This window comes from Rhinolophus hipposideros (genome assembly GCF_964194185.1).
Source record: "Rhinolophus hipposideros genome assembly, chromosome: 15".
NCBI classification, from domain to species: Eukaryota; Metazoa; Chordata; class Mammalia; order Chiroptera; family Rhinolophidae; genus Rhinolophus; species Rhinolophus hipposideros.
In genome coordinates, this window is record NC_138061.1 from 44,990,885 (window position 1) to 45,015,358 (window position 24,474).

The 24,474-nt window shown below is 34.3% G+C and overlaps 1 protein-coding gene and 1 pseudogene across 5 annotated transcripts in view; both read right to left on the reverse strand.

Moving 5' to 3' along the window:
* Positions 1 to 24,474, reverse strand: part of CTNNA3 (catenin alpha 3) — a 1,458,437-nt gene that overhangs the window by 13,065 nt on the left and 1,420,898 nt on the right. The gene's annotated exons all lie outside the window — the stretch shown is intronic.
* LOC308508512 (syntenin-1-like) lies at positions 22,838 to 23,455 on the reverse strand (annotated as a pseudogene). The gene has a single exon. The product of its transcript is annotated as a syntenin-1-like (transcript).

The following is a 24,474-nucleotide window of genomic DNA, read 5'->3' on the forward strand; positions in this document are numbered from 1 at the left end:
TGAAGCTAAAAATCCCAATGGCATCAGTTTTCCAATCCATGCAATGACTGCCAGTCCACAGACTTTTTCACATTTTTGCCATTTTGCAACCTGTCTTCATCGTCATTGTTCTATCATGTTCACTCCAATATTGGCAATATTGCAACATTTCTTATCTTGTTTCTCTCTGCTGCAAACATCTACTAGAAGAGAATTGTGCATGTCCCTAGCACTGATCCACAGGTCACTTTACTGCTTTTAGAGAATCCCCTTATTGGTTCAATGGTTTTCTAGATGAATTTACGGCCACCAACATGAACCTGATAGACAATGTGTTTTTGTGTCTTTAGAAAATTATTGCACTCATTCCACCCAAACACTATTTCAAACTTCCACTCTCATCAAACTTCTGGTACCTCATATTCTCACTTGTTCTTCATATTATGTCACTTAAAATATATCTGCCTTCTTGAGAATTTTGAACAATTAGTAATTCTTTTCTACGAATGTATTTTTTTTCTATTCCTTTCCATTGTTTTTTTTCACTATAGTATTTAAATGTTTGTAAAACTCTATCATATCAGACCAAGACTTTTGAAAGGTTTTCTATACTCTCTTACACTATTTTCTTCCCTTCTCACTTCTCAAGCAATCGACTCTTACTTTCACATAAATAAGTTTTCCCTTTTTTCTAATAGCTATCAATATAATATGTATTAAATATATGTGATATACTATAATTAAATATATATTAATATATAACATAGTATCTAATATAGCATATTACATATATGTTAAATACATAATATGTACATTGAGTAATTTAATATGTAACCCAGTGTATCTGATTTTTTTCAATCATATTTATAAGATCAATTAATTCTTATTTCAGTATAATATTCCATTATATAAAACTATCATAGTTTATTTATCCAATCTACTATTGATGATTTTTTAGGTAGTTTGGGGCTATAAGGAATAGCAATTTTTGAATATTCTGGTGCATGTATTTTAGTGAACACATATATAAAATTTTGTTGGGTATATACTTGAGAGCATAATTACAGTCATAAAAATGCACATGTCAAGTTTTATTGGATGCTTCCAGAGTTTCCAAAGAGTTCCTGCAAATTTATACTTCTACTACATAGCAGTGTATGAGAATTCCCACTGCTAAAATCTCAACCTCCACTTTTACTCCCCATATTTTTCACTTTAGCTATTTTGGCAGGTTTATAGTTGATATTTTAATTGACACTTCATTGACAACTAATGAAGCTGAGAATATTCTCCTATGTTTATATTAACCTGCATCTAGAGACCTTGCAAAATTCACTTAATTCTTATATGTTTCTCTGGATCCTTTTGGATTTTCTATCTACACAAGCATGTTACTATGAATTAGATGGTACCTCTTTTACGGTTGCATATAAATGGAATTTAAAAGTAAGTATTTTTGTGTTTTGTGTCTTTTACTCAGCAATATATCTGTAAGCTTCACCCATGTTTCTGCATATATTAATAAGTTATTCTGTTTATTGTAGAGGAGTATTAAATTTTATACATACACCACAACTTGTCAATCCATTCACCTGTTGCTTGACATTTAGTTTGTTTACAATCTCTTATTATTGTGAATAAAGCGTCTATGGCCAGTCTTATACAACTATTTCATAGCATATGTTTTTTATTTTTATTTTTTGGCTAAATGTCCAAAGGTAAAACTGCTATGCTCTATTTTAGGTGTATTTTTAACTATAAGAAACTATGAGACAGTTGACCAAACTTATTTTACCATTTTAAGTTCTAACCAAAAATAATATGAGTTACAACTAGTCTACATCCTTGGCCATCTCAGTCAATATTTTAAAACACATGCTTTTAAAATACATATACACTTTTGAGTCTTTTTAAATTTTAGACATGAGATTATGAGAGTAAGAGTATGAAGTGAAATGTCATTGTGCTTTTAAGTTGCTTTTATCTGATTACTAATGATGCTGAATATATTAGGGGACTTAATAAACCCTCACACATTTTAAATAACAGCTCTGTTAAATATTTTGCTTCATTTCTGGACTACCTTCTTTCTATTCACTTTTAGTGTTCTTTATATATCTGCATACAAATCCTCTGTCAGATATATGTATTACAAATATTTTCTCCCAGCCTGTGATTTTCTTTTCATTTTTTTTAAACTGAGCCTTTCTAAAAGCACTAGTTTTTAAATTTGATGAAGTCCAGTTTATAATTTTTTTCTGTTATGGTTAATGATTTTTTTTGTCCTATCAAAAAATGTTTGGTTACAACAAGTTTACCAATATTTTCTTTACGTGTTCTTGTAGATGCTTGAGGTTTTAGATTTATGCTTAAGGCTATGGCCAACTTTGCATTGAATTTTGTTTATGAAGTTATATAGAGTGCATTTTTTCCCATATAGATATCCAATTGTTCAAGCATCATTTTGTTGAAATGTTTTTCTTTCTTTTTAAATTATCTTGGAATCAATGACAAAATTAAATTGACCATATATGTGTGGGCCTATTTCTGGACTTTCTATTCTGTTTCATTTCTATGTTTGCTTTTATGCCAGTACCATACTGTCTTAAATGCTAGAGATTTCTATTAAGTTTTGAAATAAAATATATTAAATATAAATTTGATCATCTTTTTAACAATTGATTAGACTTATTTGTATTTCTGTATAATTTATAGATCAGTTTGATAAGTTCAACAAAAATGCCTGTTAGGATATTGATTAGAATTATGTTTAATATAGAGATCAAGGGCCGGCCTGGTTGCTCAGGTGGTTGGAGCTCCATGCATCTAACTCCGAAGACTGCCGGTTTGATTCCCACATGGGCCAGGGGTCTCTCAAACACAAGGTTGCCGCTTGGCTTCCTCGACTCCCACAAGGGATGGTGGGCTGCACCCCCTGCAACTAAGCTTGAACGCGGCACCTTGATCCGAGCTGCCACTGAGCTCCCAGATGGCTCAGTTGGTTGGAGCGCAATCTCTCAACCACAAGGTTGCCAGTTCAACTCCCACAAGGAAAGGTGAGCTGCGCCCCCTGCAACTAGCAACGACAACTGGACCTGGAGCTGAGCTGTGCCCTCCACAACAAAGACTGAAAGGACAACAACTTGAAGCTGAATGGCACCCTCCACAACTAAGATTGAAAGGACAACTTCACTTGGAAAAAAGTCCTGGAAGTACACACTGTTCCCCAATGAAGTCCTGTTCCCCTTCCCCAATAAAATGCTAAATATATATGTACATATATATATATATATATATATATATATATATATATATATATATATAGAGAGAGAGAGAGAGAGAGAGAGAGAGAGAGAGAGAGATCAATTTCGATAGAAAAGAGACAATATTGACTCTCAAACTATGAACACAGTTTTCTATTTTTTAATGTTTTAATTTCTCTCAACAAGAGTTCGTAGTAGTTTCCAATTTAAACATCTTGCATATATGATGATAAACTGTCCCCCAATATTTTTGTTTTGATGCCACTGTAAACATTATTTTGAAAATTTCATTATCTGATCTTTTATTGCTAATATACAGAGTCACAACTGATGTTTTGTTTATTTCTTTTGTATTTTGGACTTGCTTCTTACAATATTTCTGCAGTTCACAAATTGGGTCCAGAGAGAAATCTAGAGTGAATGTGGGGCTGAACCCAAGGCTATAATTACCATTAATTTGCTAATGATTAGGATTCTCAAAAATCTCATCATTATCCTGAGCTCTAAAATTCCTTATCTATGTTAAGACAACATCGACCAGTCAATCATGTAAACAAAAACTAAAAATCACTTTTGACCACTCAAATTTGGTAAATCATCAAAGCCCTTCAATCCAATCCTATCAATATCTTTCCTTCTGTACTACCACCACCCTGAGGCAGGTATTTTGCTCTCCTCTTGTCCATTCCCTATAATAACACAAAAATGATCTCTCAAAAAATCAATTTCTTTTTAATACACTGATGAATTTTCATTAGACTTTAAAATATATCTTCATTCTAAACTTTCTGTTACAGATTACAAAGCCTTACATAAAATCTTATCTCTTTCGGCTTAACCAACTTTTTTTCTTGTTTTTTACATTATACGGTTTAACCATATAATGTAACTAAAACAAGCTAACTACAATAATTTAGTTTTTAAATATGCCACATATTTGTCCTAACCTCCAAGACTACTCATAAGACATTTTCTGTCTGGAAATAACCTCTTCTCTTTTCATCAGGGAAACTCCTCTTCTTCCCTTAGGTCTCACATTAATTTCAGTTTCTCAGGAAAGCATTCTGTGATACCTAGACTAGACCAGATTTCCTTTCCATACGTTGTTATGACAATCTGTGTTTCACCTAGCATCAGAGTCATCTTATGACATATGATCCATGTAAAAAAGATAATACTGTCTTTTTCACCCTAACTGCTTGAGACAGGCTACAGGAGATATTTTGCACACAAATAAATTACATGAAATACTATTTAAATAAGGTACAGAACTGTAAGTACAAAAAACATATACAAAATATTTTCAAGATAGTCATGGTCTCAATGATTCTTTTCTATTGTAACCCAAAACAATATTCCCCAGACATTCCATACCCAAACTCCATAAAACAAAAGTTTTGCATGTAGGCACAAAACTTTTGGCACAAAAATCCTTGATCAAATGATGCTTCTTAATATTTATGTTTAAAACTCAGAGCACAAATCTGTTGAAAGATGTGTTTATCAGAAAATTCCAAACTCCCACCTTTAGATAAACATCTAATGATTTTAATGTAATATGTCATAAAAATATGTCTATCAGCCCCAAAATAAAACATCAGTTTCATAGTAAATAACCTATATTTGCAGCCCAACTGCACTGCGTCCTAGATATGCAGCCTGGGAAGAAGTAAATTAACTTCTCTGAGTTCCTGTTTCCTTTTAGTAAAACTACAATAAAAATACATTTCAGGATTGGTTATTAAGATGAAATGTGATAACATTTTTAAGATGCTTAGCTTGGGCTTTACACATACATGTCCACATGCACATAATGCCAGTATGGCTTTTATAAGTTTGTAAGGTGAATTAGCAAAATGTAACAGAATTGAGATTTTAATGGAACAAAACTGAGGACAAATTCTACCGATGTTTGAAAGCTAGGAGCAGCACAAAAACATTTCTTGATAATAAGAGGTGAGGGACAAATACTATGAATCTTTCCCATCAAACATACACACACACACACACACACACACACACACACACATACACACACACTCTACACACTTCTTAAATTTACATGAGGTCAGCTCGGCTAATCAAAATTACTTTAATGAGTGTATCAGTCAAGATCTAGGGAGAAAAACAAATGATCCCACGTATTTCAAACACGAAATCTAGTACAGAAAATTGATGATTGTGAATCAACACTTAAGTCACCATCTGCATGAACTGATACCATTCCTAGTACTGGAGGAGATGGAAAAGATGAAGCGACAACAAGCAGCTAACACACCAAAAGTGGATGATGGCTTGCCAACTGTCTCCCATTGGTTAAACCCAGCTGAAAACCAGTCGTCAAAAAATCTTGGGAAGAGAAAGTTCTGAAAGTAAAATTAACCTTCACTATCAAAATTAGGTTTTTACATAAGCATGTTCCCCCTCAGTTTCCATATGCCAGGGTTGTATTCATAAAATCTCATAGCCTTACTTACCATTTCTGTGATTATAATATTGGGTGTGTTTGAAAAAGAAAGTTCACATGTACTGTCAATCAAAGAAATGTTTACACAAAAGCAAGTAGTTATTTCCCCTACCTCCATTCTTAGTAAAATAAAATATGGCAGAGCGATGGCTTCTTTCTCTCTCAAGGCTTTTATATACTTATGATACTTAAGATGCTGTCAAACACACCTATGCTTCTTTAGATGAAATCCAGTATTTTGTTGGGAAAATAAAGGCTACAGGAGTAAGGGGGGATGGTGATGATGCATAAATAAACTTGAAGTTATTACTTATATAAATAAGCATATACATTGTATATACTTATATACAGAATGTGGTTTTCTAATTTTAAGTAAAATGTTAGCTTCTCTGTTGTTTCAAAGCATATCTGAATTTCTGCCTCTTGGTGCAAATTTTCTTTGTATTCCAGTTTTTCCAGAGACTTCGAAGATTTGACCATTATTTAACATTACTCAATAAAATATAGCATTGGCCTCTGTTATCAAATTAAAAACTGAATTTCACAATTATTTTTAAAAAGCTATACTGAACATATCATTAGTTTAGACAATTACAACAAAATCGAATGCAAGGCTGCTAGCTTTCTGGACACCTATTTTAATACCTTATGCTTCCCATAGTCTCATTTAATTGGTAGATCTGGGTGCTACTCCAGCCCCATGCCTGCTTTGTCCTGCAGACATTATGATTATGTACTGTGTCAGTGGTTTAAATCCAAGATAAGAATCAGCAGCATTAACTTACACAATTATTGCTTCCTCCACACACTAGAAGGAAAGGGCAGCAGGTAACCAGACAGAACAGTGCTTTGGAAATTATTTCAGAAGCCTGGAGCAACAAAATGTTGTTATCTCAGATGTGAGGCATGGAATATGTCAGGTATAAAAAAATTCACCTTGAAGAAAACAAAATGTCTGTAAAACGACTGCCTTCTATTTATTTGGGACTCACTTTGTATCTGAGTGAATGTCAGAGGTTGAAAAGTGTCGAATAATGGAGAAATAGTAAAAAGTTGTGTTCTTGAATTTAGTTGCTTTTCAAATCAGAAATCTCTCTCATCCAGCCTAAAGTGTCTTATAAAACACACACAAAAAATCTTCCAGAGTCTGCCTATTGATAAGCACATCTGTCTCCTAGTTGAGAGGATAAGATTCAAACACATTTCAGAGCAGATGGTTGTTGCCCTCCCAGCTGCTTAGAAAATGGGAAACTATATTGACAGCAAGCCCCAACCCCAAAGGTGCCTAAACTAACCCTTCCAGGCACTGGATTCAGCAGGTAATAGAAGCATGAAGCCATGTGTGGTTTTTAATCACTGTGATCTTAGTCTTTGTGTGAATTTAAAGATTGAGGCCCACCGGGTAGGGGAGTTACTATGTAGGTGTGTAGATGTGTAGGGGGAGAGGTGAGGGAGAAAGCAGAGCTGAGAGGTTAAAAATTATGAGGGATATAAATGATAAATGTGTAACTATTACATTGTTTTGTGCACCTGAAACTAATACCAAATGTTAAATAAATAAATAAATAAATGTAGAACTACTGTAGCCCCTCAAAATATATATATATACATATACATACATATATATACATACATATATATATACATATACATATATATATACATGCATATATATATATAGATAGATAGATAGATAGATGAACACAATAGCACAATGTATTGTATTGTACTATGATTATCAAGGTTTTGAAAACAGCATTCCTTTTCCAGTGGTCATTGCAAAAGGAAAAAAAAAATAAGGAAAGATGAAGTTGTAATAATGGCTCCCATTTTGTAAACGTGTGTCAAAGCAATATGCTTTAAAATATTATCTATACTCCTAACAACAACCCTGTGAGGTAGGTATTATTCTTCCCATATATCAGATAAGTATCTAAGAACTATGACTCAGAGAACTTCAGTACCTTAACCATGGTGATATATGCTAAGAGGTAAAGCTGGGATTAAACTCAAATCTTTATAACTTCAAATCCCCTTTTCTCTCAACCATCTTCTGCTGCTACACTCTCAAGGAAACAAAATGTTTTGTAATTTTGTGAAAAACCTTCTCTCCTTTGGGACTATTTTGCATTGAGATCTCCCAACCTACTCTTCTTATTCTACCTCAAATATTTTGCATTGATATAATTCTTCCTTGTTAGCTGGTGATTCTTTTTGTTTCAATCTTTGAACATTTAACTCTGTCTAACTCTTGAATTCCAGAAATGTGCCAAATGTGACTATACAATATTTTTACTACTGCAACTTAATTAACCCTTTTCAAGAGAGGGAGAAAGATTGACTTCTGTGATAAAAAAAAAGAGTTTGAATTTATAGATAAATTTCTGTATCTGTATACCCTGATTTTTAAGTGTTTATTACATGCCTAGCAATGGGCTGAGTGTTGTGGGTTTTTGTTTTGTTTTGTTTTGTTGTTTTTTGTTTGTGTGTGTGTGTGTGTGTGTGTGTGTGTGTCCCAGTTCAGATGCCCAGGGTTTTCTTTTCTTTTTTTAATCTTACCATTCAATTTAAACATTTGCGGATCCAAGAAATGCAACAATCTAATGACAATAACACAGTGGTTACAAAGAAAGAAAAGGGTTGTTCTCTAGATCAAATCTTTTAACCTAGGGGTCCAGACACACTGGTGCATTTCAGTTACTTGTGACATATGTCACAGGGTCCATAATTTGGTGGTAATAATAATAGGTCAAATACTGAAGTTGGCAAATTATTACTGTTTTCCCATATTACAGTGGCTTCAAGGTTATCCTTCTAAAATATCCTTTTACTCACATGCATTCTGATATACTTCCTGGAGTAGGAAAGAAAACAGAGCTAGAACTATGTAGTAATCAAGCTAGAAGCCCACTTTATCAATACAGTGTTCAGGGAAGTGGACCTGCTCATAAGAAATACATTCTGTATGAGCATGTGTGTCTTGGCAGAAAAACAAAAAAACAAAAATAAAAATGTTTGAGATATTCTCCTCTAGGAACTGAAGACTGAGACTAAGCAGGTCATTCCTTTTCAAAGATGTTTCCCATGACAACAACATGAAATAACAACACACCATTTAAATAAGATCCAAGATTCAAGGTCCAAATTATTTTTTATAATCTCTATCTACAACATTTAGTAAGTATTCAGCTCTTACTAGTTCATCTTCCACAATGTCTTCTGTGACACACACTAGTAGTTGAGTATCCAATAAGCATTTCCCCATTCTTCCTTGATAACTAGACCCTGATTTTGTTCAGGTAGAAATTTACCCAACTTTGAGGGATAAATCATGATTAGCCTATTATCCTTTACAACTGATTGGTCTAGGGGTGTTTCATATGATGCCCTCATAACCAATCGGGTAGGAGAACGTCTGCTGGAGTTGTTCTGGGAAAGATTCACTTTTGTAATAAAAGAACGTGTCATATAAAGATAAAGCTTGGTTTTCTTTTTTTTTTCTATTTTTTTAATTCTTAAAAAGTTGTTGTATAAAGACGTGAAATTTGGAGCTGCTGCCTTCATACTGAAATTATAAAGAAACATAAGACATAGATGATCGTAGAGGGAAATGTGGAAATAATCCAAGTTTAATGATGTCATAATGCCTTGGAACAATCATTATCTATACTTATTATGGTTTAAATCATTATAGTAAATTTTGTTACTAGCAATTAATAGCATTCTTTTTTTTATATATCCTATTGCCACTTCTTATGTCCGGCCCCAAATAGTTCAAATGAATTGATGCCATCAGTCTCCTACCTGATATTCTACATGCCAACCATCTGAGAAATACAGGTTGCAGCTACTTCCCTCCAGCACTTTTGTTCAGAAAAATACAGACCCTCCTTACAATGGGTTTCATACTATGATACTCAGTTTTGCACCGGCTTCTTCTTTACCTCCTAAATCATATGTTTACTTAGCCTGACCACTCCATTGCTATTGCTCACATATACCTAGTTCATTCTGTCTCCACAATTTGAATCCCAAACTATTTTACCTATGGAACCACACCACACTCATATAATTCATATCTATTTCAAACTCTAAAATCCAGTTTGAAGGCAAAGTAATCTATAACTTCAATGAAAACAGTAGCCATAGGTATGAATCCAATTGATATGATATTGAGATGTTGTTCAGCATAACTGAGAAAGAAACACAAAAACATGGACAGAGAAGTCATTGAAAAAGGAGAGGATAAAATTCTGGGAGAATGAGTGTGGGGAGAAGGGTGGCCGGTTAGCTCAGTTGGTTAGAGCATGATGCTAATAGCACCAAGGTTGCAGGTTTGATCCCTGCATGGGCTACTGTGACCTGTGCCCTCCTTATAAAAAAAGAAAGAAAGAAAGAAAAGAAAGAAAGAAAGAAAGAAAGAAAGAAAGAAAGAAAGAAAGAAAGAAAGAAAGAAAGAAAGAAAGAAAGAAAGAAAGAAAGAAAGAATTCTTGGAGAATGGAAAGAGGTCAAGGCACAAATGTTGCATAAAAGAACAAAGGCAAGCTCACTTGGGAGTGAAACAGCTTAGTTCGGTACCAGAGGTCAGAGTTTTCACCTAGAGTAACATCGATTGGGGACCAATAAAAAACAATCATTTTAGGGAGCTGTGTGACTTTGTAGAGCAGAGACTGGGACCTAGCATTGCAAAATTGGATATCTTACCACTCAATAGAACCACAGCATCACTGAGAGGGAACAGACTGTCAAGTGAAGAAGTATCAATGCCAGAGAGTTATATTTGTTTTAGAGCACATGTGAATACACCTCCAGTACATTCTCATAAGCTGTTGAAGTCACAAGAGTTGTACAATTAAAATTTGAGTTATTTCTGTCAACATAATGCTATACACAGCACTTGGGTTGTTCCAGCCTAGAAAATTTGGGGCTACAATGCTCATTTTTGTCCCAAGAATATATCTTTGAACATACCTTCAATTCTTCAAAAATATATATACCATTCAAAAGAAGAATAAATAATATTTTTGCAAGAAGATAATATACATTTTGCTAGGCTCTCTTTACTTTCAGAATTTGCAGAAATAAATCTATCAATTCTATGAGGATAATTCATACTAACTTGCATTTGTATTTTGTTTATTTCATGGTTCTACTTATAATCATGTTATGTTTCTGAATTGTTCTCTTTTAAGATATCTGGTAGTTATGTCTAATTGTGTTGTTTTATTCAAATTAAGCAGAAGTGACAAGATAATTTATCCTATGATAGAACTTCAGCAAATTGAAAATGCTTGTTTTTCATTTTGTAGATTTTTTAATTCAAAATGTTATTGCATGGAAGGAAAGTCTTCCTTAACAATGGTGTAGACAATGTAGCTCAAGTAACCCTAAACTTGTTACTAACATTTCAGTTTTTAATTATTTTGTACTTTTAGTTCAACAAAATGATTGGGCATATCTCAGGGTCATGGATAACATCCACTACGATTTATGGAAAAGCTTTTGAACTGAAAATAGAATCCTAAGAATATCTCCAGTGAGTGAACTTCTATGGGTAAGGATACAACAAAGTTATAGTTCAGCCTTCATGAATGCATATTTTATTGGAACTGACAAAGAAGGAAGAAGGGAGGTGAGCTGTGGAACAGATAGCTAAGAATTCATATAATTAAGTTTTCCATCAGCATGGAAAATAAAGTATCAATCCTGCTTCTCTATCTAGATACCTGGATACATCTTGGTCCCAGGATCAATAATTGATTGTCCAAAATGTTCATTCACTAGGAAAGACACATGACTATTTCCAGTTGTCTTATAACAACAGTAAAACTTTCATTAGAGTGTTTACAAATGGATTTTGAAGGGATACTACTCTGATAGTCTAGATTCAATAATAACTAAATACTGATTAGTATTTTCAATTTATTTAAATTAGCTCTTTGTATCTAGGAATAATGCAGGTAGAGGGCAGGTGTATAGTGTTAATGTCCAAATATTTTGGTCAAATAACTGTTTCAAATATATACAAATGTAACTAAATTTATTCATGAAACAATAAAGTTATTTTAGCATTTTGAAAGGGAATACATCTAGAGGGTTCTGAAGCCATTAATTTATTTTGAATTCCCCACTACTTTCATTTGGATCAGTAGAAGTTGCATCATTTCTTGGACATATCCATAACTTCAATTAGGACTTATAAACTGAAATATTCTACATTTATTACTTCAGCCCTGACATCTCTTTTGGGTTCCATTATTATATGTCCAATTACCTCTTGGATATTTACACATTAATGTGCTCTAATAACCTCAAATGCAACCCACACCTGCCCACATTCTCAGGTAGAAAACATTATGGCTAACAGTGATTAAAACCATGTTTTTTATACGAAAATGGCCTATGTTCAAAACTCGTCTCTTCTACTTATTAACTGAGTGAACATGGATGATTTATTTAATCTCTGTGTACCTCAGTTTTCTCATATGAAAAACAAGTATAATAATTATATCTAATAAAATTGGTATGGTAATTAAATAAATTATATATTACATATGTATATTAAATACTTAGAAAACTACCTGGCACATAGCATGCACTAGATATAAACTACTAGATTCGTAGTTTAACTACTAAAATCATAGCCCCCAAATCTGTGCCTATTCTGTTCAGTCACCAAAATGTATAAGTGTTGTCTCCTAATCTCTCTTAAATCTAAACATCCTTCTTAGACTTTACATACACTTCATTAATTCAAGTCAATGTCCCTTTTATGTGAACCACTGACATAACCTCTCATTAGTCACCTAGAGTTTCCCCCCTCTCTTTATTGCACTCTCCAAACTGTAGACAGCATTATCTTTCTAAAACATAATTCTGATAATTACTTTCCTGTTTGACAAACTCCAATGAAGCATAAATAACCATAGAATAAAGTCATGAGTATTGAGTATATCATGTTCTCAAATAACTTTGCCAACCTTATTTTCCACCAGTCCAACTACTCACGGTTCCTTTCTCATAACAATAATGAACTGCTATTTACTTTTCCTGATCCTTACTGGGAAAACAGAGATATGAAAGTAAAGATGTAGAATAAACCAAACTTGTTTTATTTGGTTATCGGCTCACATTTAAGTGGTGATTACATTTTTAAAAGATCCTAGAGAGATGACTATCATTTTCTTTGATTTCATGGACTAATAAGTCATGACATTTTTGCAAGCATGTTTGTCATGCTAGAATAACCAAAATAATGAATGGAAAGGAAACACCAATTTAGTCAAAGCAGGTTCAGATTTATTGTCCTATATTGATAGGAAACACTTTTACAGCCTCTTTTGATGTTACCTAATAGAAACCAAGAACTTTTTTTTTTTTTTTTTTTAATGAAAGAAAGAAAAGGAAAGGAAAGCCACTGGTTAAAATTCTCTATCAAGGAATTTTTGTATATTTGTAGAGTAAACATTGGTCATGAGCAATCTCAGTAAGAATGCTCTAATTGAAGTAGCACAGTTATTCCTGAGATGACTTTGGAAAATGCATAACCCTGTGAATTTATTTGAATGTTATATTCTGGAGTATTTGACTCCATTAAAGTTCTGTTTAACTTTCTTAACTTTGATACTTAAATATGCTTCATAAACCACCTGAAATCAAAACATGTAAGTCTGTGTTTAACCTAATGGCCTTAGAAAGACCATATATAATTACTTCTGCGTTTCTCAGCAGAATTTGGCTCTCCTATCTGTGTCAAGCAGATGATGTAAAACATGACCGATGTCATAAAATGACTGGTCACCTCTGTAATCTTGACACTGCTTATTGGAACTAAGTAGGCAGTAAGAGGATTGGAGTCTTAAAGTGTTTGGTCAAGTCTTGACAGAAGATGTCTGACTTATAATATTTCTCTTTATAAACTTATGAAGTTTCCAAAGATTTCATCTAATGATCTTCCTGGATCCTGGCCTTAAATTTATTTAACCTTTATGGCAGTGTCCAATATATCAACACCTTTTAGGTCTTGCTTACCCCAGAACCCTGAACTAATTCCATACAGATCTAAGGACCGATAAGGCATTATTGCCAGGAAGCTCACTGCCTTGGCATTGAGTCTCTTTCCCTGCCAGCATGTTACTAAATTGGCCCCTTAGATTCCTCATAATTGTTCTCCGATTTCTGATCTGTAATTGGAAGCCAACAGACTAGTGTAAGAATTTTTTAATGACAAGTCAAGAGACTAAGTGTTTAATGTTCACTTTGTCTGCTGAATAATTGTATCCTATTTATTTCTCTGAATTCAAATTTCTTTGTTTTTGCAGTATATGGATTGGATTGATTTATTAAGGTCCCCTCAATTTTAACAGTGCTAAGTGTTAATTACTACCTTTTTCTCTAGGTTGTCCCACAGGCACTTTAAAATTATGAGAGGTGACAAGATTCCTTTCCTGAAATTATGTTCTCCCCATGATAAGGTAGGTAGGTAGATAGAAATGAGCAGCAGAAAGAGAGACTTAGCCCGGGTTAGAAAGCTCCTTGCTGCAGCTCCTACTTGGGTCAAGACCCCTGGCAGCTGCCCAGCAGGATTCCTGGCTTACATGTACCTCCAAATCAAAGAAATGCATCGTTAAAAGCCAGAGAAGGGAGGAAGACATCCTGATTATCAGAGTACACATCCTGTTTGCAGGATCACCGATACCTTACTAGCCCATCATGTATCGGGTTTTCACATACCCCAAAGGATGTGTTTACACACACCCCAAAAACCATGGGGATGTGTTTACACATGCCCCTAAAGCAAAAAAAAAATGCATCCCTAAATGCCAGAGGACTAGGTACCCCAGGGGAAAAAAGAGAGATAAGAGAGGGGAGGGGGAAGGCAATTCTACCCATAGAAATAAAAGCCTTCCTGAAATGTAAGGAGAGGCTGCTTCCCTCTCTCAGGTCAGCCTGCTCCATGTCTCAGATTGTTATTCTTTTACTAATAAACTCCTGCTGTTCATGCTGCACAAATTTCTGTCTCTTGATTGAAGTCTTTCCTTCATGAAGACAAGAACTTTAAACTGTCATTTCCTGGTAACAAAATTAATGTCCTCACAAGAAGAGGAATAGCTATAGTTTCTCTCTCTCTCTCTCTCTCTCTCTCTCTCTCATTCTGTCTACTCTCTGTGAACACAGCAAGAAAGTGGCCGACTGCAAGATGGAAAGAGAATACTCTCTCACCAGGAACCAGTCTGCCAGCAACTTGACTTTGGACATTCCAGCCTCCTTGTCATTCACTAGAATAATTACATCCTAATCTAATGTAATTCTGAGTCTACACTCAGAATTACAGGGAAGCTATAACCCTTCCAAATTCTCAACATATATATATATATATATATATATATATATATATATATATATATATCAATTAACAAAATATCACCTATTTACATATACATTAGGTTATCAAAATACTATTATTGTAGTGTAGTTTTGATAATACAAAAAAGCAAGAACGCACTAGAGTATTATTATTTGATGAACTGGGTAACTATAGGATCTATTTTGCTTCAGTACGATTATTTGCAATGAAACATAGTTTGGTTGGTGTTTTGAGGAAAAATAACTTGGACAGCAAGCCTTTTACCCTGATCAATAAAGGGGCAACTTGAACTACCCTGGCGGGAATTGTGTATTGTTCATGGGGGGGAAAATAAAATGGAATTGGGCAACAAGTTTTTGTTGATCAAAAAATGTATTTGAGCACCTACTAACTGATAAAATTAATAATTAACAGAGTATTTCAACCAAAGAAAAGACATTCACTTCCAGTTTATAATTTTAATTTGATGGAACTCAATATTTCCCTTAATGCATAAAGAACATTTCTATATGTAAGAAGTGGGACACTAAAAAAGTAATGTGTTGCAAAAATCCAGGTGGACTGCAATATGAAACATAGAATGTACTTACGTCTTGCATTTCCAAACCAGAAGAAATTTTAAAAGTCCTATTCAATATTATTTTATAAAAATAGGGAACTGGCAGCTAGTAATTGAGATGTAGTATTATATTTGATCCTACCTAGCCCCAGATTACTCTAAAACATGAATGATCTGTACAGCATGGACATTTACAACTCTCAGCCTCAGCCCAACATACCAGAAAGCTAGCAAAATATATTGTTTCACTCTATGTTTTTATATATTCATGGCCAATATACACTAAGGTGCTGTTAGGGATTTTGTTAGGCAACCTATACTTCCCCTCTGACGAATGTATCATTTAGAACAGACAAGATGGAATTTGGCACAAATGGAAGAGTAATGAATATTTATTCAGAAAATATGTGAGTTCATTTTACTTAGAGACCTTGGTTATACACACATGGGGTTTTAGCAAAAGCAAAATTTAGATTACTTGGCACCTACCCCTGCAGTGGAACAAATTTTATCTGATTTAGGGGTCATATTTTTTATATGGCAAACTACTGGCACTCCAAGTATCCCAATCAAATTTTGGGATTATAGCCTATTCACAAATTAATTTGTGAAACTTGGAACGCTTTTCACAAAGAAAGCAATATTATACATGGTAGTATGCTTTCTCAGAGTGTACATTAGATTTTTCTTGCTTAATTCATGTTACATATAAAGTATTTATCATGGTTATAATGAATTCTAAAATAACTCGCATTATGGATCCATTATCATATAAAAATTTTTATATCTATTATCACATCTATTCCTGCAAACAAAACAAGACAAATCCTATGGGATATATGAAATTGAAATTCTCATTTTATAGACTAGAAAAGGAAGTTAATTGTCTTTCCCAAGACCACAAATCTAGTCAAGACTTACAGCTAATGTTTACATAATTTAAATGCATAGTAAACAGTGCTGATTATGTGCTAAGCATGACTAAAGAGCTTTACAAATTTAAATAATTTGTCACTCTCCAACCTCCCATTTTGTATTAATATCTTTATTGATTTTAAAATTTCCCCCAAAATATGATTGTAGTTTGCTCCACTTGCTTGAACCTTAATCAAACAGTCTTGAAATGTTTTAAAACAAAGGAACACGACAAACAAATAAACAAATACTCGTAGACACAGACAATAATTTAGTGGTTACCAGAGGCTAAGGGTGGGGTAGGGTGGTAGATGAGAATAAAAGGGATACAATATATGGTGATGGAAGGAGAACTGACGCTGGGTGTGTGATACACAATGTGATATATAGATGATGTATTACAGAATTGTACACCTGAAACCTATGTAGCTTTGGTAACCATTGTCAATAAACTTTAACTAAAAAAAAAAAATGTTTATGACTTGCAACAATGGGCAGAATGTAAAGGGGTAAAAATCACATTAGGGAAAGGCTCAAAACTTGTTTATGACTCATTTCGAGAAATAGTATTTCTGGATCACTCCATTTTAACATGGAATGTTTATTTTATGTACATCCCTACCCCAGAACTGCCATAACCTGTTTTGTTTTGTTTATTTATTTAGATAGTACAGAAGGAGAAACATGTTTGCCATAGGTGGATCATTCTAAGTGTCAAAGGAGTAGATTTTACTTAGGATTCAGAGAATTATACTCATCCATTCAATTTTCATTAAAGCAAGCTGATCTTAAAATCATTAAAATTGAATTACGGTCAGAATGAAGGGCAGGCTCTCTGGTGGCCTGAAAGGCAGTTGGACATGCATTCGAGCTTGAGAATGAGAGCAAGGACACTGCCATTGACAGAAGAGTTTAAATAGGGAGACGTGTCTATACACATTTATTTTTATTCTTTCTTTTCTCCTCACCAATGTCTTCTCATCTGAACTTCTTACAGGGAGAAGTGAGAGAGTAAGAACTAAAAATATATTTAGAAGAGATAAATTTCAACACTAAGCTAAAATGTTATTCATTTACCTAAAGAATATTTAGATTGAGGGACATTGAAATATACTGGTTAAGAGTGCAAGCTTTGGAGTCAAAAAGCCTAGATTGGAATCTTGGTTCCATCACATATTAAATACATCACCTCCAAGGTCAGTTACTTAATTTTTGCCTCAGGTTTTAATTGGCAAAGTCATGATAATAATAATAGCAGTCTCATAAAATTATTTTAAAGATTAAATCAACACGTGAAAATCTTACAATACTGTGTAGTATATATCAAGCCCCAGTAAGAGTTAACTACTGTCCTTGTTTTTGCTAATGGTGATAGTAATGTTATTTTTAAATAGCATGCTGTAGATGCTAGGTTGATAGCTTAACACAGAGATTTATATGAATCATAACTGCACCTATACTCTCAAATATTAGTGACAGAATACCCTAATAAGAAATAATGTCATATTCTAAAATAATATAGGAAAACCAAAATCTCCAAATGACCTTATATCAAACCCTCCTGCTGCATGCAGCTCACAGGGTGAAGGTTAGGCTGGCAGAGTGCACCTTTCTATCAGGACTTCCATTTACATTGGCTCATGGACCAACAGATACGAACAACATAGAAGCCCTAGAGGCTGCAGGCATCATGGACAGGTCCCTATTTTATGATTCGATTTCTTTATAGAGCAGGGACCTCTTTCCAATGTATCTGAGTGAACTTTGGACTCAGAAAGACCTGAGTTCTCCCCCTGGCTTTATCTTACGATAGGTATGTGAACATGGACAAATTATTGAACTTCTGAGACACAGGCCCATTTGTAAAATGGAGTGAATACTTTCATACTAGGCAGATACTAATAACAAAAGATGATGTATACAAAACATAGCGTCTTACATATAATGAGGCTTTAGCAAATTACCTATTCTTAAATTATTATATCTATACTTTAAATTGGAAAATCAAGCACAAATTTACCTTTCTTAAAAAATTAAGTTTTGTGTGTATGTATGTATGTATGTATGTGTTTATTTTTATATTCAGGCAAACACCCTTGTCTTCAGAGATCATTGCTAAAACAAAATCCTTTTTACTTGAGAAGCCCTTTAAAGTCCAAAAGGTTGGCAAGAACAGATTCTTAAGTCTCTTGTATGAATTAGTAGACCATCATTCCCAGCGTTTAAATCACTTTTCCCAATGTAGACCACAAACAGTCCAAATATTTACCCTGACCCCTCTAAAGTGGAAAAAAACTGGGGTTGTTCTGGACCTTCATTCATAACTTCCCCCATTTTTTTTTGTTTGTTTGTTTTCCTTTTTGAAGTGGCATGTCATTTCGGTTTTATTTTTATTTTTTAAATTATTTTCAGGCATATAAAACAATGTAATAGACATTTAAACCGCTCACAAAGTGATAACCCCCCACTCCCAATCTACTACCCCTCTGACATCGTATATAGCTGTTACAGTTCCATTGACTACTCTATTCCCTATGCTGTACTCCACATCTTGTGACTATAAATATATATATATAATAAATAAAATATAAATAAAATGTATATAAATATAAATAAATTCTATATACATATATAATTATAGTTAACTATAATACTGAATTAAACTCAGTATTATTTAGCTTCAGCTTCAGGTGAATACTGCAGCTCACTCCCAAGCAATTATGGCATTGCACCTGGCATGGCTGGTGGTCCCAGGTGGAGAAGCAGATGTATAATGGACCTATTTGAAAATGCTACATTAGAGAAAGGGCTCTACAAACCAAATTAGTAAGACAATGTCGAGGGTTGCTCTTCCTTCTGTTCCATCATAGTTTATCATCCAGGAAAAGGAATTGCTAGGTAAACCATGGAGGAGAACAATTAAGTGGGAAGGCAAAGCAGAGGAGTTTAGTAGCAGCCTGGATATGACCCAGGGAGAGAGACTGCAAATGAAGGCATTCAGCTCATATGTCCGTGCATAGTAAGCGATTTAGCTAGCATATGAAATGTTTCAGGCTGTCCCACGGATATAGACAAGGAACTAAATATTGACTCAGCAGGAGCTCAGATGAGAGATCTAATTAAATTAAATGGTACTAAGGGGAGACTTGTTTCATAGACTCCGGTAATTACTTAAAACACAAAAGAGACCAAATAAAGGTAAAAAAAAGTATAGTAATAACCAGACAGACATGTCTGTCTGTCTATCTATCTATCTATCTATCTATCTATCTATCTATCCATCCATCCATCCATCCATCCATCCATCCATCCATCCATCCATCCATCCATCTATCCATCCATCCATCTACCTATCAATATACATACACACTTGCATATATATGGGTGCCAAAAAATGTATACACATTTTAAGAAAGGAAAAAACTTTATTAAAATTGTAATACTCAATATACACTCATATAAAAAGATGAATACAAGTCACATTTGACTTCTGCAATTACGAGAGATTCTCAATTACCATCAGCATAATTTTAATGCAGGTTTTTTTTCCCCTTCTTAAAATGTGTATACATATTTTTGACCATATATATATTGAGTGGTAGGGAAGACATGAGCACAGAAGTGACCAAAAGTTCAAAGGTTATTATTGGGTCAATTCTGTAAAATGAGTGGATGTTGTCATGACCATAAGTAGTCAGTGATGACTTTTAGGTAAAGTCTGACACTCACACATGCATCAGCATGCTTGTTTTAATTTTACTTTAATGACTGTCTATGTGCAGAAATGCTTTCAGGCAATTCCCTTTCCATGGAAGAACATGATTAAGAGCTCATGGAGGATCGGTGTAATGCTTCTGAGCTCTAAAAGTGCTGTGTTGCAAGTGCCACTGCAGAAGGAATGAGTGTGAAGGACTATGAGGATGACTTAAGAGTACTCAGCATACAATGTTACATTTCAGAATACATATATTTCAGAATACAATGCTGGAAATATGGGGCAGCATGTATGTGAACAGCAGACAAGTAAAGAAGGACTCTGATTTCATCTCTGTGATGCCAAGGCCACTATACTGAACACTGTGGGTGGCAGAGCCCCTCCTAGAGGAGAGTGAGCTGGAGGATGGAGAAGGAGGAGGAAGAAAAAAGACATCTCCTTCCTTGTACCTAAGCTCTTTGAGCCTTAATTCCTCATTTATAAAATGGAGATAATAGTGGGACTTACCTCAGAGCATTGTTGTGTGTATAAAAGAATTAATCCATGTAAGGGATTTAAAATTATATCTAGTCATTAAGAGCTGAATAAATGTTAGTTCCCATTGTTATCATTACTCTCAGAATTATCACAGAAGTGAAAAATAAGAACCTTGTCCTAGAAAAGTACTCCATTTGCTTAACGTGCAAAATAGGGACCCTGAATCTGCTCAATGTTCCATTTTTGCTAAAGCTCAGGTGCCCTTCTGTTGGACAACTTAGCATTGCATGTATTTTCTTTAGAATCAGAGGACTAGGTTTCAGATCTTGCCCTGCCTTTTAATAGCTTTCTGATCTTGGAGAAGTTGCTCAACATCTGTGAATTTCAGTTTCCGTATTTATAACACAGAAATAATACTAGCTATTTCAGACAGTTGTTTTTGTTTGTTTGTTTTTGTTTTTGTAAGGATTATGAAAGTAAATCCATTTCAAATATTTAGGATGGTGGCTAGCATTAATAAGCACTCATTAATAAGCACTATTTATTACATACACAGACAGACATATGCCTATATTACATATATGGTTTACATATATGTATAAGCTATACTTACATGTGTGAACACATACACACCGCCCTTTATTCTCTCTCTCTCTCTCTCTCTCTCTCTCTCTCTCTCTCTCTCACACACACACACACACAAACTATGCAGGAAAAATGTTTATGGGTCTATATTGGTACTATCCCTCAATCCAAACAGCTCTTTCCTGATTTATTATTAAAAACTTTATCTGGCATTCTAGGGAAATTTATATATATATATATATATATATATATATATATATATATATATATATATATATATATATATATGTCTATCTATCTATCTATCTATCTATCTATCTATCTATCTATATGTATGTATGTATGAATATATATATGTTATTATTATTATATAAATATTATTTTATGTATTTAATTAGTGTAGGCATAAACCTACAAAGAAAAAAGTCAGGATAAAGTGTCAGTGCTATTTTGCTTGCAGGGAGGAGTCAGGAAATGGAACCAATTACCAGGGCAACATTCTAAGACCATCTCAAAGTAGCTAGGTTACATAATGGTAAGAGTAAAATATCAAAATTAGGTATTATTGCACTTAATATACAAATGAAAAAAGGGAGTCAAAAGTTTATCCCACTTATAGTATAAGAATTTTTACATTAAATGTAGTAATTCATTTTTCAGAAAATGATACCAGTAACTTTTAGAAGAAAGAAGTTTCTGTTACACACTGACTAGAAAATCTCAAATGCAACCAAGCAGTGATGCTATAGCTCAGTATGTACCATTAAATTACATACTGGGCTAGTGTACATTTCAGTTTAATATAGAACTGCATTTTGGGTTTCAGAAGGCAGCAATAGTTATATTTTGGCTTTTAGTCTAGAAGCTTAACATAATTAAGGCGACAGTTCGAACATATTAATTGAAGTTAGTTAAATTTTAATAATCAACACTATGTCTTGCAACCTACATAAACTGTGTAATGCTTACATGGAATGGAACCAGTGTTATTTAATTGGTATTTTATAGACATGCACTACACTCACACACACACACACACACACACACGTGAATGCGCACATGCGTGTGCTTAAAAACTATATAAAAAGCAATCATTCTAAATATACTGTGGTTAACAGTAAACATGCAAATGTACCATAGAACTAAAGTAATATGAACAGCACTACTTGATAACTAGGATAAAGGTTCTAACACAAAGCTAAGCCTGCATCAGTCTTCTAATGATAATGGCTTATAAAAGCATCAGGTTTCCAGTAGAGAACTATTCTATGAAAATCAGTAAATCTTTTCAAAGTTTCACATATGTAAAACCAGGATAAGGCTACAACTATCTTGAAGTCTGAACAAGGTATTAGATCAAACAGAGATTCCCAGCCATAATGTGAGCCAGAAGGTCCTCATGCAGCATATGCTCTGGCTTCTCGAAAGCTTCATGTACGTAATATAAAGTTAAGTTGCCAAAGAAGTAGACTGGAGAAGTTCAGCAAAGTCTCCATTGTGCCATGACTTTCAAACCTCAGGAATGGTGTGGGCCATCAGGCTTTTCATAATACTTGGTGCCATCCGCTTAATAACATGTTTAAAGACAAAAAAACAGGCATGATTGTAACAGTAACTACAGTCCCAGATGTTGACAATATGCCTGCAATTTGAGAGTCCTTCAACCCAATGACATCTGTCCATTACTTTCATAGACGCTGTGTTCTGTGAGAAGACCATTTTTGGCTGCAGAACTATCTTTCACTATGGATGTTATTCTTCCATTTTTAAAGATAAAACCAACATGTCCAGTACTATCCTTATGCATAGTAATTGTACATTCAAAGGGCCTGTCACGAATAGTAATCTTCTCTCCAAAAGCCTGTTTGAGCACCTTGTGTGCTTTATCAGAGCTCCAGCCTGCACAGTTCTTCCCATTGATCTGGAACATTTGGTCCCCGAATCTCAGACCAACCAACAGGCTGGAGAGTTTGCCTGGACTAGCTGAACACATATGCCATTATCTACAGATTTCAGCCTGAGCCCAATTTGTCCATCTTGATACTTACACAAAATGACTTCACGAATGTCTTGCTTAATTTCTGCTCTACGCATTCCTACATCATTACCAGTTACAGGAGCCACCATATAGTTCTTACTGGAAGGTCTTGCCACCAACTGCCCCTGAGTTGGTGCTCCAGGGACCACGGCCATATTTGCATGTATCTACTCTTCATTTAAATTCAAGTCCACATACTGAGAGAGCTCCGGATACAATTTAGGATAGAGATTTCCAGTTTGAGAGATGGGAGCAGAAGCTTCAGACAAAAATTGCTGGGTTGGCAGAGTTGGCAGAAAAGGCTCTTAGAGCCTGAATTACTTCGTCTACCTTCAGGTCTTCAAGAGATGGTTACAGAGACATTTTTGCAAGATTTTTCTAGGCCGCAGAAACCAGCTCGCTGTCACCGCCTCCGGTAACTGGCACGAACTTCCGAGACGCAAAGGGAGGAAAGCGGCACGTGCCCGAAGACCTCCCTCGACTCGCGTCATGGCCAAAATTGATATTTTTAGCTTGGTTTCATAGTCCTTTTCTCCTCTCCATCTAACCAAATTGTTCCAATTCTTTATTATTGAGCTCAAATTTTCTGTAAAATTCTTCAGACTATAAAAATCAGGTACTTGCTTTGCGGCAGATCTTTGGTATCTTTTGACCAAAACATTTACTTGTTTACTAATTCTGTGCTGCTCTTAGAACAGTTCTGTAACATATTGGAGTGTTGTACTCTGCCCTACATTTTACAATCTCATGCTATTAGAAATGTTAATCTTGCCAAAATGGCACCCTTGAATTTTTGGGAACTGACGTTCTGCTCTATATTACAATTGAATAAATCTGAACATGTGATATTTGCATAAATGTCCTAATGTTGAATAAAAATGTCTCTATGTCTGATCTTCCAATCTAAAGGATAAATGTCTCCATTTGCATTAGCAAGAAGTAGATTGAAGCCTGAGTATCTGTCTGAAGACCCTTTCCTTGTGCTGAATACCATTAAGGACAGCCTAAGACTGACTTTGTGCATTTCTTCTATTACTCATCAGTCATGTGTAGACCAAACTTTAACCTTGACATAGAGCAAAGATGTTTTCTTTTTTTTTTTTCCTTT